This window comes from Pinus tabuliformis, chromosome 8 (genome assembly GCF_031772625.1).
Source record: "Pinus tabuliformis cultivar Carrire ecotype Pingquan chromosome 8, CPIR1, whole genome shotgun sequence".
Classification (NCBI taxonomy): Eukaryota; Viridiplantae; Streptophyta; class Pinopsida; order Pinales; family Pinaceae; genus Pinus; species Pinus tabuliformis.
This window is the reverse complement of record NC_142294.1, coordinates 948,501,086-948,519,984: the sequence shown is the minus strand read 5'-3', so window position 1 is coordinate 948,519,984 and position 18,899 is coordinate 948,501,086.

The following is an 18,899-nucleotide window of genomic DNA, read 5'->3' as shown; positions in this document are numbered from 1 at the left end:
GGACAGATGGTATACCAGCGAACATTGTTGGAGTAGCAGCAGGAGGTTCTGCTGCTGCTGTGTCAGACGACACAGTCCTAGATGTCGACGGTTGTTCAGACATATTTAGTCTATCCAAAAGATTTCTTAGCGATTCTACAAGAACTTACGATGCCAAAAGACTGACTTCAAAGATCAACGCAGGAATAGGAGGTGATTATGTTCCGTTTAAAATGAATTTTATTAACGACGCTTTAGACACAACTTTGCTTTTTCATGTTTTAAGAGTCGAGAAAAAGCGAAAGATGACTCTAGTCTCCTTCGATGTATTAACGAGCCCGAAGTGACAAATGCTCGGATGGAATTTTTCAGTTATAGATTTTGAAAAAGGCCAAAAGAAACTACTCTGGAGTTCTAGGCAGAGGGTGTGCCAAACTTTTCGCGAAACCACAGAATACGTTTTACGGTACGGGTGGTCGATCTTCGTGAATGTTGTGTTCACTGCATCGCGATCAGTAGGGCAGCCGACACGGCTTCCTATGGATAAAGGCTTTGTTCCTATAGGGGTCTCCCAAAATATACGCGACGGTACGTGGGAGCACAAGTCCGTATTAGTGCCACCGACTCTCAGGAGGAATCACCCACCTTCGTAGAGATCGACAGTCACTACGTTTAACGACACCGGAACACGTCTCTAGCTTAGACCTCTATGTGTTTGCGTTATGTTTCAATGCGTTGTTAGGTTCATTCAGTATATTTTAAGTTGATCTTTTTAAAGTTTGCCTTTCAAGGTTCACCACGAGATGTATATGAGAAATTCCTAAATGCAGCCTAAGATGAGAAGCAAGCTTTTTCAAATCTTTTTGACTGATGAAAATCTTAACTACTGAGGGAGAAGAAAGGCATATCTTTTCACACAGTTCATACAGCACAAACTAATGCACTTTCTCCTAAATCATCATGCAAACTTTTTCAAATGCAAAATGCACAATGCATGTATTTTCTTTTCCCTTTCTTAATGTTGATGTATTACAAAAAGAAAGTTGTTATTTAACTTTGATTTCGATTTAAAGTGAAAACAAACAAGCTTGTCCAAAATCAAAAGACACCTTAAGATTTACTTGTTTAATCACTGGAAATACATGAAATCAAACCATAATGACGAAAGTAAAAAGACTAATCAGCTATGGATAGCAAACAAGCTAACTCTTTAGACCAGCAAAATGCCTAACACAGGTTCAGATCTAAGAGGGCAAAGCAAGACTAGTTCACTTTCGTTATGGGAAATTGTAAATGATGTAAGAAATACAAAAGAACAAGTACAATTTCGTTATATAACAGGGGTGGAATGATGGCAAGTAAGGTTGGTTTCAGAACAGGTACAAGACTGGTAACTGGCTGCAAAATCTATAGTGAAAACAGGCAAGAAAAAGGGAGGAAACCCCAAATGCACAAGGAAAAATTGGGCCAACGCAGGTGCTGCACAGCCAGTCTGGCTCTCAGCGCAGGTAGCCCCTTCGGGACCTGCGTTGCAAAGCAGGTAGCCTGTGTACTACCTGCTTTGGAAAACGAAAGTTGCGTTTTCACAGTTTCTGGGTCACAATTTTCTCAAAAATTCACAGTTTTTGCTCAAATCAGAAGCTATCAGTCAAGCACACACTAAGGGATGACAAGGAAGAGGAAGAGCTATCACTAAGAGCTTACAAGGATCCTTGTAGATCAGCTCTTCAAATCATGAACATGCTCAAGAATGAGCTAGAGTAGCTGCCCTCTACTTCGCTTTTGATATAGTCAAAAGCTTTTCGATTTGGTACTCTTTTGTTCAGAAAATGAATAACAAAATACTACAAACAATCAAACAGATACGGTCCCCAGCGGAGTCGCCAGTTTGTTGTAGGGAAAAGTATCCGATTCGGATGACCCTATCCCACTCTAAGGGTGATAGTACCTCAGCAACAACTGTAAACAAAACTACTTAAGGTTTACTTCTTTATGAAAGCAAGAGAGAATGAAGAAATGCACTAACCATTGCCTTGCACTTAATATTTGCTCCAATCTCTTCTCTTTACTGCTTGCTCCTAGCTCTTTGCCCTTTTGCTGGCCCAGCTACAATGAGATCCTGCAAAATAACAAAGAAGGAAACTACAAGAAGCATGCATTCATAACTGATTCAAGGATTAGCATAAATCAAATATACAATCATCACAATACATCATTGAAACAAAAGCATATAGAAGAACCTCAATAGCTTTTATTAATGGAAGAAGTAAAGTTCTGAGAAGGTTACAACCATTGAAGGCCCCAATCCGGCAACACCTCCCAGCAGAAAGAATTTCTCCTCTTCACCTCCTTCAAGCAATCACCCAATAGTTCTATAGTGAAACCAACAGCATATCATTACTTTGCACAAAATTCCAGCCCCCTGAGCTCATAGGAGAGAGCTCAATATATAGATGAATTGAGAAAGGATGAGTCAGCTTGCAACTGATGTGTAGCTGCCTTGTGTCTTCTCTCTCTTCAGTTGATCTTCAGTTCTTGAGTCCACTTGGAGAACCTTGCTTCCACTTGGAGAAACAGAGCCTCTGACTCATCACAAGGCGAAATCCCTGATCCAAGTGTCATTTCTGGAAGATTCCAGAGCAATGACTCAGTGTGCCACTTGTCCCATCTCGCTCAGCAAAGGTGGCCTTTGTTCTACCTGCTTTGCAACGCAGGCACACCATGGAGGAGTTGAGTTTCAGCGCAGAAGCCTAGTGGAGCACCTGCTTTGATTTCAGGATTGCTTGTTTTTTGAGTGTTTTCATGTGGAGAACTGATCTGAGAGCTGTTGGTTTGCTGACCTTGTTCCTCTAGGGGTAGGAACATCATGTTTAGGGACTTTGGATCCCTTGGATTATTGACAATTCATGCCTGATGCTGCAAGGCACAAAATTGTCTATAACAGAGGTTTAGGGGAATCTTACTTCGGTTGGTCGGCCTTATTCTTTCCTTTCCCCTTCTTCTTTCCTTTCGAAGCTTTGTCCACCATGGTGAACTGAATGGTGTTAACCTCGGAAGTGTTACTAGAATTGGCTACACCCTGAGAAGCGTTTTCATTCAGAGCATTCGACTTTTGCTTCCCAGGGTTCACGGAAGATTTCTTAGAGGACGTATTGACAGAAAAGATGACACTGTCAACAGATGGTGTTGATGGGGCTTTAGAAGTTCCAGGTCTCAGAGCATCAGGAAAATAATCATATAGTGTACCAGACTAGGAATAAACCAAGTCAAGGTACTAAGCACACGTGATAGCTTGCTCTTCAGTTACACATGCCCCCATAGGAATGGCCTGGGCTATCGAACCGAAAAATGAGGTTGTGAACCAGTCAGTCAGAAGTTGATTGGGAATCCAGAACTTAATCAAATGGCAACGTCTCCTCCATTCATGGATATGATTGGAGATATGCGTGGCCATTTTATATTTTAAGGATGTCAGGAGATGTGTGCTTGTTTCATATCAAATCGACAATTGAAAATGGGTTAAAAATGCCATAGCCAATGAGTTAAAGTCTTGGAAAGATCCGCAAGCTAGCTCAATATACCATTTTGTAGCAGAGCTAGTGAGAGTCCGTTGAAAAAGGCAGAGCCGGATTGAATCATCAAGCCATGAATTTGACGAACACCATAGATGATAAGTCATGACATGAGCTTGGGGATCTTATCTAGCTTTACCGTCAAACTTGGGACAATCACCTGGAATTTTAGTTGGAACCAGTGGCCAATACGGATTATGAAGAATGGGATCATTTGTTAGTTTGGACACATCCGGTAATTCCAACATCGCTAAAAAGGGTAATTGAGGGTTAAAGGACATCTGAGGCCATGGGTAAGAAGTAGCACCAGAGTTCCATCCAGTTCCTTGTTGCCCCCATTGATTTTGTCCAGACGGATTTGGCCCATAAGGGTTTTGTCTGTAGGGATTTTTTCCATAGGGATTATAATTGTAACTAGATGGTTGACCCTGAATTTGACCCCCAACATTCCACTGATTACCAACTTGGCTTGCAGGAGCAACATATGGTTGCTCCTGCAAACCATAAGGTGGCTCGGCTCCACACTGAGCTTGGGGACTAGATTGCGTTTGATAAGCAGATGGGTTTGGGATCCAACCTGAATTTGGAGACCGGATTGGGTCTGGAGCCTAGAATGGGGCTGAAAACGAGGTGGAGCTTGAGAAGCAACAAGCGTTTAAGTGCCCAGTTGAGCAGGCCCAGATGGATGTCCTTGAGAAAACAGAGGTTGAGGCATCTGGCTAGAAGGTTGCCCTGGTTTAGGTTGAGGTTGGCCCATCTGCCCAGAAGTTTGGACTTGCTGGGTATTGGGTTGCCCTTGCGCAACCAAAGGTTGTCCAGACTGACCAGATGGTTGAGTAGGCTAAACAATTGGTTGGCGTTGTTGAATTTGAGGCTGACCAACTTGTCCAGAAGGGTGGCCTTGCTGGGTACCAGGTTTGCCTTGTTGAATGTAAGGTTGTCCTGGGTTACCAAAAGGTTACCTGAAGTATGTGAAAGAAGACCCACTGAAGGCCAAAGGTTGTCCCTGAATGGGTTTTCCTTGTGGGCCGACAGTTTTCCCTGAATAAAGTTGTCCATAGTACGGCTGTCCATAAGACTGTTGTCTGTAAGATGGTTGACCTTGATAGGGTGGACCTTGAAAATTCGAAGATTGTGCTTGGCCACTGTGATAAGCTATGGTACCCCAAGCGATAGATAATGGAAGTGAGACCTCAACCACAGGTTGAGAAGTTATGGGTCCAAGGTGGTAAATATGGGCTCCTCGAGAATAAGTAAATGGATTTTGAGGATCCAGATTCTAAAGAGCTTGGAGATATTGATCATATGCCCCCCCTACTGGAATGGAACTAGAAGAAGGTGGGGCACTAAGGCTAAGGTTAACAATCCTGGATATGGATGCCGAGGGGCCACTATTTGAAGGACCTGTCGAAGGTCCGGCAACAGTGGTCACAACTGAAGATGCAGTGATGGCACTAACAACGAGGGCTAAGGAAGCCACACAAATGGTTGGAATAGTCGGGACAAATGTGATAGTTACATTGTGAATCTAGGGAGTGAAAGATCTCGAAGTCAGAGTGATAGTACGAGACCACATGGAACTTGTAAGCGGAGACCTTGAACCTATGATATTAGCCAGAGCATTATAGCGTAAAGGCAACATGATGCCAAGAGAGGTGGCACGGAAGGGTGAAGTTTCCATAGGTATAGGAATTTCACCACTTGCCATAAAGGACTCTTCACTCGTGACGGGGTTCATCTCATCCATGTCAGAAGAAGACATTGGGACCAAAACACCAGGAGGAGTAAGGAGAAATTCTTCTTCAGAAGGCTCCCAAACAGGATTCCAATGAATATCGTAAGACTCGTCTTCCAGAGCTCGAGAGTTAAGCGGTTGGATACTTGGAATAATAGGAAGAGTATCACTAGCAACTGATACCTCAGGAGCGACAGAAGATGGAGATCCTTGGTCGCTTGGAACGGGAGATGAGATCGGTGATTCCGCTAAGATGATTTAACTCAAAATCCCTAGGGAAAACTAATCGAGTAAGTAGAAATAACTCTACGCAAACTAAAACGCAACAAGATCTAACAGGGTAAGTGTGAACGTGGCTGAATAAATTTTAAGACACAGGAAGAAAACTTGACCATTTCATCTTTAAAGAGTCGAGAAAAGGACGTAAAGATGACTTTAGTCACCTTCGAATATTTAATGAGCCTGAAAGGACAAGTGCTCAGATGGACCTTTTCTTTTAAGGAGTCCAAAAAGGAATGAAAGTGACTGCTCTGGAGAAACTAGGCAAAAGGTTTACCAAACAACCCGTAAAACTGCATATACACCTTGGCGATCATATGAAAACCAAGGACTTTCTGTACGACAATCAATCTTCCCGAATGCTGTGTTTGGTGCGTTACGGTTTGCAAGGTGGTAGACATGGCTTCCTAGGGATATAGGATGATAACCTAGTGGGGTCTCCCAACATATACTCGATGGTACTGGGAGCAAAATTCCGTACTAGACCGCTATTGAGTCACAGAAGGAGGTATCACCCAACCTTAAGTAAAAACAATAGTGACTAGGTTTGACGACGTCGGAGCACATCTCTAGCCTAGACCTCTAAAGAGTGTGCGTTACGTTCCAATGCATTGTTAAGTTCATTCAGTTCATTTTAGAGTTGATCTTGAATTATGTTTCAGTTTCCAGACCTTACCATATGTATAGCAGGAACCTAGGATGCAGCTAGAATAAGTAAAGCATCTTTTACTTCAATGAACACCTACCTACAGGAGGGTAGAGAGATCATTCCCAAACCAAGAAAAACCAAGATAAGCTAAGAGACACAATGCATAAACACATCAACCCTACAGTGCACGGATACTACTGATGATAGATTTTATTATTTGCTTTCCAATATGCAAACTTGAAATGAAAATACACTTTCACTTTCGTATACTAAATGAATGCAGTCTTTTGATTTTGATTGTTTTGAATTTAAAAGAAACAAACAAGCAAGTGTGAAAACCATTTGATCCAAACAATTGTGATCTATGTTCAGTAGTGAAAATAAATCGAATCAATACCAAAGATTGGTTCAATAATTGTCACTAAAAATCAACCAGAAAGAAACAAGCAATGAAGAAGGCTCAAACAAATCGACAAGAAGGTTGTAGATGAACCTTGGGCAAACAAGCAACCAAGTCAAGTAATTCAAGAATTTGAAAAAACTAGGTCACAAAGCCAAAAATGCAAGATCCATTCAATAAAACCAAAGAGAGAGCACCTTAACCATAAGCAATAAAAAACAAGCTAATGGGCAAGAGAAAGAAAACAGGGGATCAACAGGACTAGTGAATTCAGGAGGTAGAATTGAAAAAACAACTCTACAGGAATCGTCGCGAGCATAACACTAGCAACTAGGGATGATCAGCCACTATCTGTAGCAGCAGAGAAATGTTGTCACGATAGTACACGTCTCTTTTGCGATGCGCTGATTTCAGGTATCGTTGCAACTGTACGACAGGATTCAGCAACCCACAGAACTTTACAATAGAGATAAAGCGACGTCGGTGTGACTGTTAAACTACTTTCAGGATGAACAAAAAACTCCCAAACAAAGGCCAGTCTATTCCACAGATAATAAAGGGATTTCTTAGATTGACCCAGGTGACCCAAAAGACTGATAGTTTATCCCCAAAATTCAAGAGGTACTAAATCAAAACCAAAACAAGAGAAAACAAGAGAAGGAACATGCAAAGGAGTCCCCAGTGGAGTCGCCAACTTGTGATGTAGGAAAGTGTTCCCTCTGTGGATAGAGGCAACCCCTCTAGCCCTAGAGTGGGTCTAGTCACAGCAAGGACAAAACAACAATTAATTCCCTTAAATAGTCATCGTTGGAGGCCTACCTCAAACCGATAGTCGATGAAGTTCTGTTGCACTGCTCCAACTTCCGTTTTCTTCTCCTTAATGAGCGATCAACTTGAAACACCACAAATAAACAACAGAGCACGTAATCAAGAAACAACAATGATCTATTTACTCATAAATTCAAGAAGTCATGAGCTATCAAGTAAATTACATACAAGACATAGGAAATCATCATTGATTGTATTAATAATAAATCAAGAGCAAAGCTTACAACCAAGTCTTGACGTTGCAAGCCTTCTCAGAGGGTCCAATCATTGTGTTTCTTCAAGCATTCACTCTCAAATATGGGTCTCCCAAATAGCAATATATCTCTCTCTCTTATTCACAAGATCTAACACAAGGTTAAGGGAACTCCACACCTTCTTTTAAACTATATAGCAATCCCACACTTGTCACACTCACACCAAAACTATCTACCAAACCCAAAAGAAAAAGAAACATTGTACAACCAAAAGAACTAGTAGATGATAGCAATGGTGAGTGATTTTATAGGAGAAGGAGTCTCCATGAAATGAGGGAGAGGGAGCTTATCCTCAAGGCAAGCAGCACAAAAGACGAAACTACCATGCTAGAGGGGGAAGGGCGACCCAAACTGACCCAACAACCAAGTCTAGAGACATCCAGAAGGCCGACTGTTGGAATGAATTTTCCCAATCTGGATCGTCTCTGGTCATTAACTAAGCTTTAGCACCGACAGTGTGAGAAAGCAATGTATGCAGACCAACCATCGCTAAAGATAGCTAATAGCCTCGCGCCGGGGCTTTAAATCCGACCGTCGTGGGAAACAGGTGTACTCCTATGATGGGGTCACGATAGGACTGTTTATGACAGGGGTTCGTCACGTGTATTAAATTTATTCTCGCGACGAGGCAGAAAACTTAGGAAAAGAGGGTCAATTGGAAACATAAGAGAGCATTTGTTTAATATGAGCATGTTTTACTGGACACATGACACAGAAGAAGGACTAGGGTGAAGGCAATGACAAATTACTGTGTAACAAGAAGTATTCTGCAAATTCTGTGTATTTATTTCTTGCTAATGCATCTGGTTATATTGCGTTTTGGGTTCTGTTTACAATGTTCATGTGATGTGCGAATGTATGTGGCTGTATTGTTTAATTAAACATGTGTAAGGATATCAATTTACACGGCGCTAACTGTGGTTGATTAGTAAGATAAGTAAAACACTTAAGATACCTTGAAAACCTATATAGTACGCTGTCATAGCAGCGCGAAAGTACCTGGATCGTGGATTAAGGCTGTGCGAAGGTCAATCGTACATCTTCACAGAGGTACTGAAGGGTGTAATAAAGGGTAGACTGGCATAGCCCTAAAGCTTAGTGACTTGTGCGAAAGTAGGAATAGAGGGTATAAGATGACATCATGACCATATCAAGGTGCAGAAACTTGGTTCCAACATCCCCCCATACTGCTTTGGGTGAGACTTCAGTCTGCGCTCCTTAGGAGGATACCAAAAGGGTTAGTAGTGTAGGGATTTGTTTGGCTAACTAATGTTGAACCTGGGTCAGGCCCCACAAAGCCAACAAAAATATAGTAGTGGGAAGAGATAGAGAAAAATGTAGGGTTCTATCCTTATGAAGATACATCATCCACAGAAGCCTGGGATGTCAAAGAGGCCACTAGCACTATGAAAGATACAGATATAGATGACTAAGTTTCACAGAGGACAAGCAACAATTTCAGTATGGGGGTGATGATGAGGCTAATCAATAGGTAAACTATATTGGTCACAATGACACTCTCCAACTTATTAAATTGAATTCTCTCACATTTATTTACATATTTTGTTATATTTTTCTTAGTGAAAAGATTAAAGGTGAGTTACTATGTCATTTGGCCTAATGTATTTTAAATGCAAGAATTGGATCAGTTTTGGGTTGAGTTAAGTGCAGGAATTCGAAGTAAGAAAGCAAGAGATGTTTTAGGAATTTCTCTCCCTCCTTACCTCCTCAAATCATTTGAATATTCCTCCACCATATCTCATCAGCAGGTTTTCACTGGTAGCTAAGGAAATTGAGTTCATTGGCAACCAAGCTAGTGAGGTTCAAGGAAAAGTTACTCTCAATTTATGGAGCCAAGTATCCCTATTTTATGGGGAGCTATTGGTAGCTCCAGTTTTGTATAAATAAGAGAGCCAAGGGACTCATTAGGATTCAATTTTTTGTTGTATCTAAGAGGCCATTTTAAGCTAAAACATTTTGACTGTTATTGTTATGATGTACTTGACATTTTTATGATAATGAGATTTTTTTTATTGATCCATCACTAAGTTGACTCAGAGGGATGAATATCTTGGGTTAGGGCCCAACACTAGCAACAAAAGTTTCTCTAATTGTATATTTTTTCTTAGCTTAGAATGATAGTTAGTTGTTGAAGTTTTTTTTTTTTTTCCTAATTAGCTTAACAAGTACTTAAACTATTTTTCAACCTTGTTTCCATTAGTTTGAAGAGGTAGATTCGTGTTGCATTTTAGTGGATAAATTATACTAGAAAATCTAGTGACAGCGGTCCTTACATCATCTCCCTCATGGGAACATGACTAGGCAACCCCACTCTCACAACCCCAAAAACAAAATTGTCTTTTGATCATTGGTTAGGTTAGGTTTCATTCTTAGCTAGATCATTGTTTATGATTTCTTGGAAGAACCTGCAGTTGTTATCTTATTTTCTTAAGTTTTATGTAGCTTAAAAATAAGTCGATATCATAGATCTATTCCTTAACAGTAGATATATTAGCTTCCTCAAATTCAATTCCTCTTTTCCATGTGGACTTGTAGTGATGCATAAGGGAAAAACGAAACAGGTTTTGTTGCAGAGATTGTTGATCTGCAAGAAGGGACTCATCCAACCAGCTTCACCTAAGTATTCTCCACCTTCTGCCAAGGCATAGTATCCCATAGTCTGAATCTATTGTTTCCAACCACCATGAGTAGCCACCCTAGGCAAATTCAACCTCCTTGGAGTGTTGGGCTTAGCCTTGGGCAATGTGCACCTTCCCTACACCTTCTACAGCTATCATACTCCCCTCGAACACCTCATATCACTATTGTTTCCCTCCAAAACCCTCCAAATAACTTCATGTAGCAGTTTAAGACATCCTGTAGTAGATTAGGACATCTCGTAGTAGTTTCTTGTAGCAGCTACTGGATCTCCTATAGCAACTATAAGATCCCCTGTAGCAGTTTCCTGTAGTAGCTACAGGATCTCCTGTAGCAGCTACATGATCTCCTATAGTAGCCTGTTTTAACCTTGTTTTGACCAGAAATGATAGGATATCCTAGTATAGGAGTTGGTTAACCCCTCAGCTTGGATTCCATTCCCTTGAGCGCCACCTAGACCAGCCTTCCCATTCCTTTCTGTCACACACCCAAGCCTACGGTAGTCTTTCAACCGTGCCGGCGAGGTGCGGCACCACCGAACACTTTCTTTTTAACAATACTCGTGCACATGGACTACGCCTAATTCACTTGTCCTTACTTAGTTTGTGTTTCGCAACCAAGTAAAATTCATTTATCCTTTATACTTAATGAAGCCCATACTCATTCATTATCCATATGCAATTAACCAAGGACAATAACAATTGCACACAAGTATAAAGGGAGGGGCAACTCCCGAACAAGTCTGCCCAACAATAATATATTATAACAGTTATTCAATAATACATCATCAAGTATACTTGGCAAAACTCCAAGTCTATACTTAGAATAATTTACAACCAAGGCAAAGACAACCTTTACAATACATGTGCCAACCTCATACGGTAGGAGGGTGCTCACCCGAGACACCAAGAACTCCTCCTTTAAGTTCTGCACAAATCCACCTCAAAACCGTACCTCTGCACCTACACTCGACTCCCGATAAAACTGTGCACTTCTACGGTAGAGCGCATGAGTTATGCGCACTCTACTTATTTCTGCACCTTCCCTTTTACCCCTATCCAATGCGTAGAAGAAAGATACGAAGTTGTGTGTTCAAATGAGGCTCTGCGTTCACTAATATATATGCTAGCCTGCTCAAGTGTAAGGGGTGTCCAGCCTTAAGGCCGACCCCCTAAACTCTGTCATAACGCCCACACAATACTAAAGTATATGTCGGCTTTGCTCCATCGTGCAAGCCTCTCCAATCGTGGTATAAACCTTTCGCTCCAATTCATTTTCGCACTAAGTGTCATGTGCTTTCATGTATCGTCGCATTAGGTTCGTCGCACAAGTGTGGAGGTTCGTCGCATAAGAGCGCCCGCCCGTCGCACTGTCCGCCCGCTCGTCGTGCAAGGAGCGCCCGCCCGTCGCGTTAACCGCCCGCTCGTCGCACCCGTGTGCGCCCGCCGTGCCGCGCGCCCGTCGCTCGCCTGCCCGAGTCGCGAAGGCCTTACATCCTCCTCCACCTGAAATCGTTGTCGTCCTCGACAACATACCATCTCGGTAGCTCTCCACCAAGATCATCACCAACCATGATGTTGACTCCTCCAGATAAGTCAAACATCCCTGCAACATATGTAGAATCCCATCTCCATCATGCTTCCACCTTAGCAACCAACTGTCACCAAGATACTCCATACTAATGTATGTCATATATCAGATGTCCATGACCACTTTGTCACAATCTCCCCATGCTGCTTTCCACCATGGAAGGTTGATCCCTCCAACTCAAGCTACATGTCCACCGCAACAATGTGTCAACTCCATCATATTATCATCACCATGTGCAAAACTGCCCATGCTATGTCAACAAGTGCTAACACACCTCAACCATGTGTCAACATCTCATCTCAACAATAATAGTCTTCTCGATCCATATGTCATCATGTGAACCTCTGTCATGATACTCCAGCATCAAGGAAAATTTTAAGAACCCCCCCTAAATTTATAAGTATAATAAATGGGCGAATCTCCATGGTATATAGGAAAAATGGAAGGCGATTTTATCAATAATGTAATATGTATATATAATTTTTTGGCGAATCTCTCACCAGGCATGGCGAATATTTTACTTAATTATAAAATCTTGTAAGATCTTGGTATTACCATGGGTTATCATAAACCTGGAGCTTAAAAATTACTATTAGTAATTTATAAAAATTAATATCCAGAGGGATCAAATATTTTTTCACTCTATGCTAGTTGCATATCACGATATTTGATACCTCTCAGGGGTTAGTAGATCTAGAGTAAAGATGGATCTATGCTAGTTTAATTCCCCCATTTAAATAGGCTACATTCTTTTTTCACTCTATGCTAGTTTGCACATCACGATATTTGATACCTCTGGGGGGTTAGTAGATCCAGAGTAAAGATGGATCTATGCTAGTTTAATTCCCCCATTTAAATAGGCTACATTCCAGGTGAATACCATGGGTCAATACCATGTGCCATTTTTATTTTTATTAATACTAATATTAGGGTTAATAATGTTTTTTTGCATGGTATTAATAACAATCTAGTCCATGGTATTTGTCTCATAGTATTTTTCCCATAGGTTTCACCTAAATATTTGAGTGTTCGTAAATATAAGGTGACTTATGGAGTATATATAATATTTTTTTTTTATTTGTTTACCATACCTCTCGTTTATTTATATTTTTATTAATTTACCATACCTCTTTTACAAATATGGTATTTGGCCCATGGGATTCACTTAAATAAAACCTCTTTCTTGAGCCTTCATAAATAGAACGAGGGTTATGGACTAAATATAAAAAGAGGTTTTATTTATTTACCATACGTCTAGTTTATTTATATTTTTATTTATTTACCATACCTCCACTTTACTTATATTTTTATTTGTTTACACCCTTGCATGTATATAAGGTGACTTATGGAGTAAATATAAAAAATGTTTTATTTATTTACCATACTTCTCATTTATTTATATTTTTATTAATTTACCATACCTCTTTTATAAATATGGTATTTGGCCCATAGGATTCACTTAAATAAAACCTATTCTTGAAAATGGGCGAATGGATTCACTTAAATAAAACCTATTCTTGAAAACGGGCGAATGGAAGGTTGTAACTCCTAATTTCAAGGGCTAAATTTACCTTTTTTACTGTCTCCCTTAAAATAAGGTGGGATATTTGAGGTGATTTGTAAAAATGTACTATGATACAAAATATTCACCCACTAAAAATTTAAAACCCCTTAATTTCGCCAAAGGGCGAACATTCGCCCCTAAAATTTTCTATGTCCAGCATAATGCCAACACATCTCTGTACACTTCGCGACGCCATGTCTGAACTAGTTGGGTAGCTAATCCAACCATCACGCTCAATCCATGAGAGTGAACATCCTCATGTCCTCATCAACTGTTCCTCAAACATCTGCCACATCCTTTACTCATCAAGAATCTACAATCCATGCTCAGGTCCATGGAAACTCCATCCATCTGCAACATGTCATGATGCTTGATGCCAAGCCATCCCCGCACCATCAATCATACCTGCTCAACCATGTTTAAGGACTCACTACCATAAGCAGCTAACAATGAGCTCCATCTTCTCTTTTCATCTAAGAATATGTAGAGGGAGTAGAGCCTGAAGGCTCTCCCTCACTAACCAACTCAATCCATCTATCAGGATCCTCAATCTCCATCCTTTGTAGATATTCCTCCCGGTCTTCCTTCTGGATATTCGGCCTCACATATACCTCATCAACATCATCATCATCATCATCTTCCACCAGCTCTAGCCTTCTTGACAAATCCAAGATGCTATCTGAAAGTGATCTAATGACCAATGACTGCTCCACAAGCTTTGCCTCAACAGTGGACAACCGCTTGTTCACCTTCTCCTTATCCTCCATTTGCATTCCTCCTAATTTATGATCAAGTTTTGTCACACCAATGGTTGGAACACCAATGGGTACATCTTCCCTTCCATCATAAATGTAGAGCTTCCTCAAATGTGGTACAACCATAGCCTCAAATTGTTTCATGAATTCCATCCCCAATACAGCTTCATAGTCATCAATCCGCACTATAGTGAAGTCCACCTTCCTGGTCCATTCACCAAGTGTAGTGTCCACCTTCTCAGCTATACCAAGAATTCCCATAGGAGGAGAATTCACTGTCTTCATTTGTGCCTTCACCGGTACAAACTTCAGTCCAATTCTTCTCGCAGTATCTTCACTCATGAAGTTGTGAGAAGCCCCACTATCCACCATAGTGAGTACATCAGTACCTCCAACCTTCATCTGAACATACTCCAATCTGTTCCTTTCAGGATCTCTCCTAGAGACCACCTCCGTAGTGGCAGAAGCACCAAGTATCTGCATCATCCCTACAGAAGCACCTTCATTCTTTCCATCAGATTATGCAATAGTAGCCACCTTTGGTTTAGAAGGGAAATTCTTCACTGTATGTGGACCAGCACAAATCCAACATTTCAAAGGTTTCTTCATCTTCGAACTATCATCCGATTTTGAAGCATCTTCCTTCTTCTTATCTTTCGGTTTCTCGGACTTCTTCTTCTTATCATCAGAAGTCTCATCATAATGTTCCACCAACCTGTCAACAGCAGCAAAAGCTTCTTCAAGTGTCCTAATCTTCTGCCTCTTCACTTAATTGCATGCCCAAGGCTTCAACCCAATAATGAAGTTAAACACCTTGTCCCTCTCCGCCATGTCAGGAAGTTCCAGAGCTGCACTTGCAAACTCCCGTTGATATGCTTGTAGGCTTCCGATTTGTTTTATGTACTTAATCTTCGTCCTTGCTTCCCATGTTTCATCCTGAGGACTAAAATGAGTCTGCAAAGCCTTCTTCATGTCATCCCACGAAGTAATGTCATCAGCACTACCATTGGCAATCTGATCTAACCTCCTTCGCCACCACATCTTAGCATCCTTTGTTAAGAACTGAGCAGCTACCTTGACCTTTGTCTCATCATCAGATAGACCCAATCGTTCCAAGTATTGCTCCATGTCCCATAGAAAGTTGCCAAGAGTCTTTGCATTCCTTGTGCCATCATAAGATTCTGGTTCTTTGACTTTCATATGAGGTACTCCTCCACCTGAGTTGTGCCTCACTGCCTTCTTCAACACCGCTATGTCATCATTGGCCAAGTCAATAGTTTTTCTCAAGTTCACGATCTCTGCAAGACCCTGATCCCTTGATTCTTCAACCTCTTTGATTCTTACTTCAAGTTGGGTACACATAAGATCAGTGTACTCATACTGTGCTCGGAGTTCATCATGCTGTACTCGGAGTTCTTCAAGTTCTTCCTTGGTCTTCAAGTTGGTCTCTTTCTCTCTAGCAAGCAAGTCCATCTTCTTATCCCAAGAAGTCTCCAAAGCCTCCATCTTTTCAATCACCTTTTTAATGAACCCAAGAGTAGTATCCTTCATCGTATGACTAGACCCAGCCTGAGAATTAGTTGCCATCTCTAACAACTTCTTGCTCTTTTGCAATCTAGTTTCAACCATTCAACAGCTTCACCAAGTTACCTGCAATCAGAACCAACCCTTGTTCCACTTCGTGTGAAACGGTTTCCTTCACCTGCAGTACCTTGTCACGAGCAACCCTGCTCAACCTCAACTGTCAAATTTCCAAGTCTTCACGAGCAAACCTTGCTCAAACCGAGCTTTTTCAACGCTTGAATCGAACTCCGATACCACCTGTCACGCCCCCAAGCCTACGGTAGTCTTTCAACCGTGCCGGTGAGGTGCGGCACCACCGAACACTTTCTTTTTAACAATACTCGTGCACATGGACTACGCCTAATTCACTTGTCCTTACTTAGTTTGTGTTTCGCAACCAAGTAAAATGCATTTATCCTTTATACTTAATGAAGCCCATACTCATTCATTATCCATATGCAATTAACCAAGAACAATAACAATTGCACACAAGTATAAAGGGAGGGGAAACTCCCGAACAAGTCTGCCCAACAATAATATATTATAACAGTTATTCAATAATACATCATCAAGTATACTTGGCAAAACTCCAAGTCTATACTTAGAATAATTTACAACCAAGGCAAAGACAACCTTTACAATACATGTGCCAACCTCATACGGTAGGAGGGTGCTCACCCGAGACACCAAGAACTCCTACTTTAAGTTCTGCACAAATCCACCTCAAAACCATACCTCTGCACCTACACTCGACTCCCGGTAAAACTGCGCACTTCTACGGTAGAGCGCATGAGTTATGCGCACTCTACTTATTTCTGCGCCTTCCCTTTTACCCCTATCCAATGCGTATAAGAGAGATGCGAAGTTGTGTGTTCAAATGAGGCTCTGCGTTCACTAATATATACGCTAGCCTGCTCAAGTGTAAGGGGTGTCCAACCTTAAGGCCGACCCCCTAAACTCTGTCATAACACCCACGCAATACTAAAGTATATGTCGGATTTTCTCCATCGTGCAAGCCTCTCCAATTGTAGTATAAACCTTTCGCTCCAATTCATTTTCGCACTAAGTGTCAAGTGTTTTCATGTATCATCGCATTAGGTTCGTCGCACAAGTGTGGAGGTTCGTCGCATAAGAGCGCTCGCCCGTCGCATTGTCCGCCCGCTCGTCGTGCACGGAGCGCCCGCCCGTCACTTTAACCGCCCGCTCGTCGCACCCGTGTGCGCCCGCCGTGCCGCGCGCCCGTCGCTCGCCTGCCCGAGTCGCGAAGGCCTTACACTTTCCCTCCTGCAAGAACATATAACATTTGCATTTATATTTCTAAAGTTAGCACTTAAAGACTCTTCTTCTTTGCAGATGTAAATGAGATAGTTAATGAATAAATGTGTGAATTCTGAGATGATAGAGTAACTTTCCATTTCTCAGCAGTCCTAATAGTTAGATGATCAATTGTAAGCTTAGCATAATTTTCTTTTTGCAAAATTATTTGTGTCATTCCATAGCTAGATGATTTATGGAATTACATAGCATTTACCATTTGGCAACTTTCATTTCTTGAATAGACAAGAATTTACTTTCCTGTATTAGAACTAGATTTACATTCACTGTTAGTAGTCAAACTCCTTTTAGTCAATAGAGGACTATTTTGGAACCCTAATGGTCAACCTCCCTAGTTGAGAAGTGACATGAGTAGAATGATGCATCTGGGGTGTATATAGCAATATAACCTCCATGTTTGTACGAAACCCCAGGTTGATAAAGTAAATTTGGTAGCCCTAGGAGTTGCAACATCCTTCCTGCAATACTGAGAATCATCACTTTGTACCTAAAGGGGTTCTTCCAAAGTTTTCCATTGAGTTAGGGGGTAGATTGTCTATGTCGATGTTGAAGTCATCAATGCTCCTTTAGACTATAACCTGCTCCTTGGTCGTAGTTGGTTTTATGCCATGAATGTAGTGGTATCATCCGTATTTCATGTCATTTTCATTCCTCATGAAGGATATATTATGACCATTGACAAATTGGACTATTGTGTGCCATCGGCCCAACTTACCACTACAGGGAACTTAGTCCCACTTGTTGGAAATCACCCTGATCAGTATGAGAGTGTTGGTGCGGGCTTGTTTAAAAGTTCATCTCCTATGAGAGTTTTTCCTCAAATCATTCTACCCAACACTACTACTCCTACTATTTATCACTTCCATATGATCTCTTATGGAACCTGTGGATCCAATAGACCTCCTAATACTTGGGTTGTGCCCCCTGCTCCTATGGAAGTTGATCAAGCTAGTGAGCACCCTTCACCACATGTTGTGGAAGAGATTTCCTCTCAGGCAATCGTGTCAGTACCTCTTAACATCAGTCAAAAAATCCGTCATAATATGGAATATGACCAGGTTCATTCTCCCACATGGGTTTTCATGCCACATATTCCACGTGACTCCCTTGATGACGATTCTTCTTCTCAGGAAGTCATCTTGGAGGTCATGGATTCACTTATCGATAATCCTAGGGAGATTATGCTTCTTTTTCCCCTAGAATTCTCGACTTGGAGAAGGTAGAGATTCACAAACAAAATACTGTATCAACCCAAGGGTCATCTCCTTGGCCCTCCTTGGAAGTGGCACCCCTAGACCGAGTCAAGTATTGGGATTCTACTATCGAACTTTCCAAAAAATTTACCTCACCACCTATCGACGAGCGTCTTGTACCTCCTTTATGTATTGATCCTACCTTATGTCCTCAAGTTGATTGTGAGAGTGTTACTATGTTAGACCATCCTTAGCATGGTCAACTTTTCCAGATTAGGCAGTTTGATTTCCTTTTTTGTGGCCCCATATTGGTGAGCCATATGGTCCCCTCATCCTCCATGAGTTCACATATAGAAAACCCTAGCCTAGGTCTGGTTGTGGGCACCCATTAGTGTGACCTACTAGAATGTTTTGTGCTTGTAGATAGGAGTGTGGTCCTTTATCTCTCTTTTTGTTTGGTGTGTGATGTGAGTATTTTTCATGCCATATTTATGCAAAAAATCCAAAAACATTAGAAAACTCAATATATATATATATATATATAT